This window comes from Aphelocoma coerulescens, chromosome 2 (assembly GCF_041296385.1).
Source record: "Aphelocoma coerulescens isolate FSJ_1873_10779 chromosome 2, UR_Acoe_1.0, whole genome shotgun sequence".
In the NCBI taxonomy this organism is placed as follows: domain Eukaryota; kingdom Metazoa; phylum Chordata; class Aves; order Passeriformes; family Corvidae; genus Aphelocoma; species Aphelocoma coerulescens.
The window spans coordinates 56966502-56975565 of NC_091015.1; the positions used below are offsets into that span (position 1 = coordinate 56966502).

At 38.2% G+C, this 9064-nt stretch overlaps 1 long non-coding RNA gene across 3 annotated transcripts; it reads right to left on the bottom strand.

Moving 5' to 3' along the window:
• Positions 1-1323: 1323 nt before the first annotated feature.
• On the bottom strand, positions 1324-5922 carry LOC138105751 (uncharacterized). 3 transcript variants are annotated; one of them, XR_011148660.1, is made up of 3 exons: positions 5677-5922; positions 2560-2700; positions 1324-2064 (listed from the first exon to the last, which is right to left on the bottom strand). It is a non-coding gene; the product is annotated as an uncharacterized lncRNA (long non-coding RNA). The 3 variants fall into 3 exon arrangements; XR_011148661.1 differs by having other exon boundaries at positions 2557-2700; XR_011148659.1 differs by having other exon boundaries at positions 2619-2700; positions 5677-5921.
• Positions 5923-9064: the final 3142 nt, after the last annotated feature.

The window sequence follows — 9064 nt, forward strand, 5'->3', positions numbered from 1 at the left end:
TCAATAACTGCTTTGTATGTTTGATATCATAATCATTTATATTAGGTGACTCAAAATGTGACACCATTAGCAGCCTTTTTGACATAATTATTTTCAAACTTGTTTAACAGAACTGTGGTACTTGGCGGTATCATGATATTTTTTGTTGGTTTTGGTGCCATGAAATACTCAAGTGGGATTATTCATCAACACTGTCTTCCCTTTCTTCTTCATTGTGTTCTGTTGCATCTGCCCACTTGTCAGCTTCTCAGAAAGCATCTTACAAGCGTTTATATGTGTTTCTTCCTCAGCTGTAGCCTAACCACCAAGCTACATTCTCAAACTTGCCTGGATAGTTTCTATGCTTCCAACATTTTGGTTTTAAAGAGGAGCTGGCCTCTGAACAGATTACATTTCACTATCCCTCACAGACACCACAAAAACCCCCACCCAGAATAGAGTATCCCTCATACCAGTGGAGCTACTGCAAACTAATTATGTCAAGTAATCTACTGGTCAGAAAGCACACTGTGAAAAAGAACACCAGTGCATAACATTTAACAGAGTGTTTTTTAAAAAGATTAGAGAAGGTTACAAAATCTTTTTTCCATTCAGCTGTAATGAATCACTCTGTGGTTGGTGTTATCTCTCCCTGTTTTTCCACTGTTTAAACTTCCTGTTCGTCACAAAGTCACTCACTGCTGCTGTGGCCACCCAAAAGATATCTGTGTAGTTTAAGCTAGTTATCTTGAAGAGATGGGTACTTTCAGCAGGCAGTCCAGCCCTTTCAAAAATAGATGTTTCAGATAAATAGGAGAATTAACATCTGAACTCACCAATCTGTCATTACCACCACTCAGAGAGTCCAGATATTTGCCTTATTCCGTCTAACTTTTGGAGCCCACCCAATCTCCATCCATTCTTGGATTTAACAATCAAACAGAGGCCATCCCTCTGACACTCCCAGATCAAACACTCAAGCCTTCTGTCCTTCACATTACACAAATTATTGTAAATGGCCTAACTGATCTAATTTCCAGTGCTTTAAAATTTGCTATTCATGGCCTCATTATACCTTTTTATATTCTTTCAGAATTGTTTACAGTGAGTTACAGTGGGCAGCGCAATCCTGTTAAACTCTGAGGTCTTTGAAAGGAGCTATGAAGAATTTATAAGTAGTATTATTTACATAACAGTGAAGCTGGTGAAGAGATGGAATTCCATCTCAATTTCCTCAATATTAATCACTAATCACAACAATCAAGTTGCATAGCAGGTAGAGGCAGGATATGCTTGAAATCAGTCACTACATTTAAAAATAAAAGTAGTCAGCAAAGCCAAGGAGATGAGAATCTGAGATGAGTTGTAATTGACTTGCTTCATTGAGATGCTTCAAGAATTTTTTTTCCCTCCCCATCTCTCCTTCAGAATGGTAAGTTTCTTCACTAGAAAACTACACAGTGAATTCTCATGTCTGCCTCGGTTTTCTGTCCTTTCTCATAGAAAGGTAGTCCTCCATCTATAGCTTTACATTTGTAAGCACTGTGGTTGGAGTAGTAATCCTCACTTTACATAATCCTCTCCTTTATACACTCCTGCTTTCAATTGGGAGCAAATGCTAAGTTGATCATGCATAAGATACACACATAAATGTCAACCAGCTTGGCTGCCTTCTTCCTCCGCTTCTCGGTATTGTTGGAATAGATGATGTTGAAGTGCATCAGTGCTGACACTTATCCTATTAAAGCTATGGAGATGTACATCAGTGCTACTGTAATATTATCATTCTTTGCATTTTTCTCTTCTGGCTGAAAAGGCAATATGATTGATGACAGAAAGCCTGGTTAAGCAGAAGGAAGTTACAAGTAAAATAAGCATTTCAATGAGTCATGAATAAAGACTTAAAGGCAAGCCAGAACCCATGGTTAAACACAGGCTATAAATCAATTTTCTTTAAAAAGCAAACTCTTCTTTCAGTTATAACTGAACTTTGACTTAAAAGAAAACTTCAGAAGACAAAAATACGCATACATGAATCAAAAATATCCAGCTTGAAATCCAGTGAGGCAGCATGGATTCTCGAACCTGAAAGATATAAAAGGACGATAAAAATACTATCCAAACTCAAAAGATAAAGAGCAACAGAAAGAGAGAAAAGCAAAATTTAACATACACACAGACTGGAGAAAAAAGGCAGAAAGGAAGAAACATTTCCTCCACAAAAACAAAGAGACTGCCACTCTGTGGCATCTTTTTAAACAACATTTGTAAAGAAGTTTCTTCCATGACAGAAAAAGGAAGAACAAGACATGAATGAGTTTACATGGTAGCCACAGTTCATTATTTTATTTTGGTTTTATAGTTATTCTCGAAATCACTGTCTTATCATCTGAAAGATATATATAAAGAGATTCCCTTAACAAACAGAAAAAAAAAAAATTAACTTCCTCAAGTCTTACTATTAAGACGCTTAAATTTTGACTCTGGCGGTTTTTGTTTAAAGGGTGATTTCAAATTTGCCACAGAAGGGAGTTGCATCCACAGGTATTATCAAACTGCTGTCCCACCATTACTCACAACCTGTGTGGTTTTGAGGCATGTCCATTTCCAGTTCCCAGAGCTGCTGCCTCTCCGCTCACCCTTTCCCAGTCTCTTCCAATGCAGTTAATGCCACTTGCTGGTTTCCTGCTGCCAGTACAGGTTTCTATGAAGCACTCAGCTCTAGAGAATAAGATCAGGGCATCCCACTCAATTCAGTAGATTTAGAAATTAAGATTATGATAAAACTGAAGCTCAAAAAAAAAAAAAACCAAAAAAAAACAACCCACCACCTTAACCACAAAACATTACTTCAATATAACATCTACCAGTTCTCGAAATAGACAGACTGGCAGGAAATATCAACACCACAGTGTAGTGGCAACTTGCAGGCAGTGTAGTTTTGCATTAAATAAGTATTGTACAAGTGTTTTCTTAGTTGTGTTAGTATAAAATTCCTACTCTTGTAGGAAAATATGACAGAGGAAAGCATCACAGAACAAAAAAGTTCTAGAAAAAGTACCACTAAGGAAATTATTCCAAAGTGTATGTTAATTAAAGACCTTTTTTTTTTTTTTTTAACAAGATACCTGAGGTGTATCTGAAGAATCCACCTAGCTTCTCAAATTAAAAAAACTCAACAGTTTATTCCTTCCTTTTTCCAGTTGGTTCTTATTTTGAGGACAAAGAATCTCTAAAGAAAGAATCTGACTGCAGGAAAGGAGAAGCACTTATAGCTGCACTGCTGCTTGGGTGTTTATGTGATATTACATGTCTATCACTCCAGAACAGCAGGAGAAAGTAAGTGTGAAGTTTTAGTACAAACTTGCTACCATTCTGTCAGCTGTCACCATTTCCTCCCTCCAGTCCTCCACCATTCATATTTCTCTCCAGGATCCGATTCTGCTGAGGTACTAACACAATTTACAAGCAGCTCAGGATAGATTATATAATTTTTTTAAAACTTCTGAAATTATTCATAGCTACAAGACTCTGGCATTAACCACATCACATAACTCCCTTGTCTTACTGTTTTGAACTTTTACAATTAAAAAAAAAAAAGAGAGTACAAACAGAGGACAGGATGAACTACACCAGTCAGAGCCAAACCACTTCATTTTATTTTTTAAAGTGTTATTATATTTTTGTTTAGAAATTTTCAATATTCTGGATAGCATATGTAGAATAAATCTTCTCACCTTCCTCCCCATAGAAATAAAACTCAAAAAGCCAGGGTGCCCAATACTGGGGAAGGACTCAATAGATTAAAATCTCAGATTGGCTTGAAAGTGTTTTGAGGAGCTCATGTCTGAATATATACCAGAAACAGAAATTTACCCTTTAAAGGAAAAGAATATCCATCAATATATTTCCAGGTGCAAAAACTTTCTTTCTGTGGATGACACAACTCTGCTTAGCTCATACACAGCTTAATAAATCTGACACTTCTAGAACTTCTACATGACATTTCAGGACCAAGAAAAAGATGTGTTCTCCAAGCATGCCCTTATGATTTAGTGGTGATACAGACAAACTTTGTGATGAATTTGCAGTGCTAGTAAGCACTGTACCCATAAAGCTGCCCCCAAAAGTCATCTTTGCACCTGTGGTTCACACATTGCACAGCTGGATTGCCTCATGATGCCTCCAGGCACCTCTAGCAGCCCTGGCAACTGTTGTGGCAACAGGTAATCAAAACATATCCACCTGCATTCTGAGACATAACGGGCTCATTTAAGTGGTTTATTTACTTCATCTGTTGAAAACTACGTTGAGGAAAATCTTGACAATCCGAAAGTGATTGATGGATTCCACACAAAGAAAATTTACAGGTGGCACTATTTATAATTAATCAAATGGATTGCAAAAGATTCTATTTAATTTATATAAGTTCAAGATAATTACTTTTGGCATATTATATACATATAGTTTGAAATATGAAAATGTGTTTTCCAGGATGCTTTTCTTAAAGATATACACGTATTGATGCTACATTATGAAATTCAGAATTATTTCTATATTAGGATTTGTAGCATTTTTTCGAAAGTTTATCCTTTTTATTTTCAAGAGACAATGTTTTAGCAGCTGCTTTTATATTTTGTATAAATACAAAAGTATATTTTTGTATAAATATACTTAAATATAAGGATGAATATTATACAAAATATATATACTTATATATAAGTATATATATTTATACTTATATATTTAAGTGTATATATATATAAGTATATATACTTATATATATAAGTATATATATTTTGTATAAATACATATACAAAAATATATGAATGTGTACATTCATATACTTTGAATGTATACATTTTACTTCCCTACTCATTTCAAAGAATGCACTTGTGAACAGTGCAGGATAAATGATTTCACTAAACCAATAATTTGTATTTCAACTCCAACAAAGGACATGGTGGAGGGAATGAACTACAAAAATCAGCAACAGGAAGGAAGAACATGACAACTGAAAAATGCTGAAAATTCAAAGCTGATTTTCTGAATTAAGTTCAAATGTTGAAAAATAATATGGCTTCCTTCCTGTAGGTTTATATTCTGTTTGTGTACACATGTATACAAATACCATATGCAACCTTTCTCTGTATTAATAGTACTACATCTATAATACACTACAGATTTCACAATGAATCTTCACTCAGTTTTAACCAAAGATATGCTGCTTGCCAGTGAAACAGGATAATCTGCCTTTTTAAAATGTGCAATGCAGGGTTTACATAATTACCATATCATATGGGACTCCAGTGCTAGATGTTTCCAGGTCCTCTTAAACTGTTGTAGAACTTGTTGGCAAATTTAATCAAAAGCAAGCTAAAGATGCTGCTGGTATGGCTGTCTATGCCACAAAAAATTATGTTTCCTCTGTATTCAGAGTCAGATAAAAAAGAAAGACATGAGAAAGGGGTGACTGCAATTCAGGGGTGCAGCAGGCCACTTCCTTGGCTGCACAAACGTGAAGGTGCTTTTGGTACAAGGCTAGGCCTAGTTCACTACAGAGCTCAAATAAATCACTGCACTGAACCCCCAAAGCCTTGCAACCACCCTGCCTGCACTTTTTGGAAATTGTTAGGTTTGCTTCTTCCCCTTAGAAGATCTTGTACACACAGTCCTTCTCAAGGTGCAGATCTGTACCTGCATCTCCTCCACCTGGGAACTGTCCTTCAGCACAGCACAACAGGCGGGCACTCCCCAGGCTTTTCTCTACAGATGAAGCCAGGCTGCATTCCTTATTTTGCTACATCTTGGTCTGTTTATGCCTTTTATGACCAAGGATGTGGTCTGTGGTGAGTGCCAGAGTGTGGCAGAGCCCTGGAAGCCCCACATGCAAATCAAGAAGGGGCAGACTATGAAAGCTCCTCCCTCAGGGGTAGCATGTACCCCGACACATTCCACGTGCCTGCCAAAGTCAGTCTCAGCTGGCAGCTGTAACCAATTTAAAGTGCTTGCCATCAGGTGCCAAGCATGATAGGGGGCAGAGGTCCAAGTGGGGACCCCGGCTGTTTGCCAGCAGGCAAGCTCTGGTTTTTGCTATTTTCTCTGCTGCTGTTGCCATAGGAGACTCTTGGCTGAGGAGGAGCAGCTGACTTCACCTCTTCCACCCTCCTGTCTGCTACAGCACATTCCCTGCCTCTGCATATCTTGCCTCACATAAAAAGGCACCTGTCTCTAAACCTCCTCAGCATTCAGCCTCCCTCTCTCCCATGAGAAAATTTAAGGTATAAACCTCAATTTTCCTATACTGGAGGAAGCCCCAGGCCAGATCCTATTGTTGAGCAGGATGGTCTGAGCAGGATGTCAGCATGTGAGAGAAAGGCCCCTCCCCCGGGTTTTTCTTGGGGGTTGACATGATGCTACTGGAGAAGTGTGACAAAGTCAAAAGAGAAGCTGAAGACTGTGTGCTTGGGACTCTCTCCTCCCAAACCAGACCTCAGATTTGAAGACCTACTGGAGACCAACACAGTGACTTTACACACACCAACCTGAGGCTGACTGAGGTTTCAACTCTGTGCTCTTCTGAACATCACTATTGTCATTTTCCATGTCTTGAGAAAACAGGACACAATACTCAGAGCTCCTGTGGTCCCCAGGGAGTCCCAGATGGAGATGAACTCTTCTGACTCGTTTCAGACCTCTTTGGTTAGGAGAAAGGCAGACATCCTCCTAGCACCATGCCCTCATGCCCTCCTTCAACCTGAGGTCAAAAGCAGAAAGGAGTGTTTATGGCATGATATTAGTATGTCCAGCAGAATCTAGAGCACAGGCCAAGGCTTGCTAAGATATTGCCAGAGCACCATATCCAAGCAAGTGTGGCCATACCCATAGGAATAAACAGCAGGGTCCCTAGAGCCCCAGCAACTTTCACATCATGAGCAGACATTCATGAAAAGTGCTGGCTGTCAGGTTAAATGCTTTTCTGAGACCACTTACCACATTTGCAGATGATTCTAAGAGCTTACAGGTTTAGTAAGCAAGCCCAGTGCCAGGGAATGTTCTTGCACATGGTTCGGTTCAGTAGTATAAATGCAACTGGAGTATAATGATATAGAATGGATGGTGGACAGACATTAAAAGGAAAACACGAAAATCTGAGAACTTCCACTTGGCTTGAGCAGACATCTCTGGGTGTTTTCTCTCAGTGTGACTGTAACTTGCTTGGCCTTACTGCCAGATTTCCCACACACACACAGACAAAATATTTTAAAGGTTTTATGGAACGTTTCGGTCTAGCTAAATGGCCAAGTCAGGGGAAGCATCCAACAAAGACAAATTTCTGTAATTCAGATTCTTCCTTAGGCAGTCGTTTTTAATATCAAATACTCTCTTTCAAACAGCTTTCTAGGATTAAGGTGTGTTGAACCCATCAGGTTGCTGTCACCACTCCTGTCTAATGTAGATCACACAGGGAAACAAAACAACTGAAGCTGAGCAATGTGGTAGGACACTGGGCCTGGAGATGAAATTTCTTATTGTGACTATTTTGGAATACAGCATTTATATTTTAATGTGAAAATTACAAGTGAGTTTGAAAAAAAAAATTTCTGACTTCATAAAATGTGTTGGTTAAAACTCTAGGTGTGTTGATGACTGCATTGTGCTATACAGAACCATTGACTTGGGTTAAAAATAAACAGCTGTCATAAATTTTATACAAGTGAAAAATGTACTTCTGCCATTTGTAACTAAAGTAACTCTCTGCTTCTTTGTGTGTTTCTGTTGCTGAAGGTTTCAGGCAAAGTGGTGAAAGTGACATTAGGAGGAGACACGCAAAAATACCAAATTTCTGAGCTTTAGTTAATGAAAGCATATGAGACAGTTATGAGATATATTAACTGGGCATAATTGAGAGCTTTGAGTAAATATAGGTGAAAAATGTGTGCAATGAGATTTTAAAACTTATTTTATCTTTGTGTTCAAAGTTGAAAGTGAAGGAAGATCTATAGCTACTCCTATAAAACAAATAGACCTGTTGTGTAGGTATAAAATTCTGAATTTAGAAACGTGTATAACACTATTGAAATGTTTTACAGAGAAAAGCACTGAAACTAATATCTGAGAGACTCTTTACTTACTTCTAACAAGATTACCATTTTTATAGCCTATAAAAATTATTTCCATAATTGAAATAAAGATAAAACCTCTCTCATTTAAGGATCAAATAGCTGCTGGCAACATGATAGAGGCTTTGTCTATGTAGAAGAAGAGAAGGAATTGTTTAAAAGAAATTATTAGCAAAAGTCTCCCAGATAGGTATGATGGCCTTATAATTACATTTATATATTTACATGCTGTGTTATCAGTAACACACAGAGCTCTGGAACTAAAATATGCATGGAAAGAGAAAAGATTATAAACTTTTAGTTAGGCACCAGAGTGAAATTCATTAGATTTGTCTTGAAGTCCATCAAATTTGATCAGTGAGGATAATTCATTGGGATATATAGGTATTTCATATCTGTATTCAAGACGAGTACAGGGGAAACAAGTTTGTTGTACCTCTAATCTCTATGATGACCCCTTGGGACTAGCAGGGTGTTTGGCAGTGGAGTCGTGCGCAGTAGGGATCCTTGCAGCCAGGACCACATCCTATGCACATGAAATGTACACATGCACTGTGCACAGCAGAGACACAGGAAGGAAACCACAACAGCAGAGGCAAATCTGTTTTTGAGATGACTCAGAGGTGATTTCTGATCCTCTAGTACATGCTATCCTGGAAACCCCGGGAGAAACCCAAGCTTTAGCTCACAAATAGGATGAGTCATCTGGGCACAGACTTGCTCTGTATCATCCTCTTCTAGTGGGACTTTCATCTATAGATAAAAATACATCACCAGCAGAACAAAAACGTCCTATTCCTACTCACAAGTGGCTACTACACTCTGTCCCAGTGACCACCCTGTTTGATGTATGAGCGCTCACTACATGACCAAACTCCTGATTTTCTTTTCCCATCCACAGGAACATACAACAGAAACGATCACTTGTGGTTTATCTCATGCTTCTGTCATATACTGGGGAA